We start from the raw sequence: 1,920 nt of genomic DNA on the forward strand, positions 1-1,920 counted from the left end.
TCTCAGAAAAGCTACAGAAAGCTCCTCCCTCATTTGTGTTTGTTTGTTGGTATGGTTACTACAAAGCACGAATAATTGCATTTCATCTATTCCCCTATATGAAGTATTTCAGAGAGAAGCTGCAGAAAGCTACTCCCTCACATGCATCTGATTGTTTGTATGATTAGTACACAGACACAATCATTACATTTTATCCATTACTTAAAGTGAATTATTTCTGATGGAACCTGCAGAAAGCTCCTCCCACACTTGCATCTGTTTGTTGTTAAGATTAGTACACAGACACAATCATTACACTCCATCCAATACCTGACGTGAAATATTTCTGAGGGAAGCTACAGAAAGCTCCTCTCTCAGTTGCGTTTGTTTGTTGGTATGGTTACCACAAAGCCAGAATCATCGCATTTCATTTATTTCCATATAAGAAGTATTTCTGAGGTAAGCTACAGAAAGCTCAAGCGCCATTTGCGTTTGTTTGTTGGTATGGTTATTACAAAGCCAGAATCATCGTATTTCTTTTTTTACCCTATGTGATGTATTTGAGAAAAAAGCTGCAGAAAGCTCCTCCCTCACTTGCATCTGTTCTTTGGAATGATTAGTTCAGAGACACAATCATTACATTCATCATTACCTGATGTGAAGTATTTCTGAGGGAGGCTGTAGAAAGCTATTCCCTCACTAGCATCTGTTTGTTGTTCTGATCAGTACACAGACACAATTTTTTCATTTCATCCATTACCTGATGTGAAGTATTTCTGAGGAAAGCTATAGAAATAACCTCCCTTAGTTGCGTTTGTTGGTTGGTATTATTACTACAAAGCCAGAATCATTGCATTCCATCTATTACCCCTTGTGATGTATTTCAGAGAGAGACTGCAGAAATCTCCTCCCTCACTTGCATCTGTTTGTTGGTACGATTAGTACACTGACACAATCATTACATTTCGTCCATTACCTGATGTGAAGTATTTCTGAGGGAAGCTACAGAAAGCTCCTCCCTCAATTTCGTTTGTTTGTTGGAATGGTTACTATAAAGCCAGAATCATCGCATTTCATCTATTATCCAATGTGAAATACTTCTGAGATTAGCTACAGAGTGCTACTCCCTCATTTGCATTTCTTTGTTGGTATGGTTACAACAAAACCAGAATTATTGCATTATATCCATTACCCTACGTGATGTATCTCGGAGAGAAGATACAGAAAGCTCGTCCCACACTTGCACCTCTTTGTTCTTATGATTAGTACACAGACACAATCATTACATTCCATCCATTACCAGATGTGAAATATATCGGAGGGAAGCTACAGAAAGCACCTCCCTCAATTGTGTTTGTTTGTTGGTCTGGTTATTACAAAGCCAGAATTAACGCATCTCATCTATTACCCTATGTGAAGTATTTCTGAGAATAGCTAAAGAAAGCTACTCATTCATTTGCGTTTGTTTTTGGTATGGTTACTACAAAGCCAGAATCATTGCATTTCATCTATTACCCCATGTGATGTATTTCAGAGAGAAGCTGCAGAATCCTTGTACCTCACTTGCACCTGTGTTTTGTTATGATTAGTACACAGACAAAATCATTACATTTCATCCATAACCTGATGTGAAATATTTCTGAGGGAAGCTACAGAAAGCTCTTCCCTCATTTGCATTTGGATGTTGGTTTGGTTACCACAAAACCAGAATCATTGCATTTCATCTATTACTCTATGTAATGTATTTCATATCAAAGCTGCAGAAAGCTCTTCCCTCACTTGCATCTGTTTATGGTATGATTATTACACAGACACAATCACTGCATTTCCTCCATTACCTGATGTGAAGTATTTCTGAGGGGGGCTACAGGAAGCTCCTAACTCAGTTGTGTTTCTTTGTTGGTATTATTACTACAAATCCAGGATCATCGCATTTCATCC

The sequence above is a fragment of the Schistocerca gregaria genome, unplaced genomic scaffold, assembly GCF_023897955.1.
Source record: "Schistocerca gregaria isolate iqSchGreg1 unplaced genomic scaffold, iqSchGreg1.2 ptg000428l, whole genome shotgun sequence".
In the NCBI taxonomy this organism is placed as follows: Eukaryota; Metazoa; Arthropoda; class Insecta; order Orthoptera; family Acrididae; genus Schistocerca; species Schistocerca gregaria.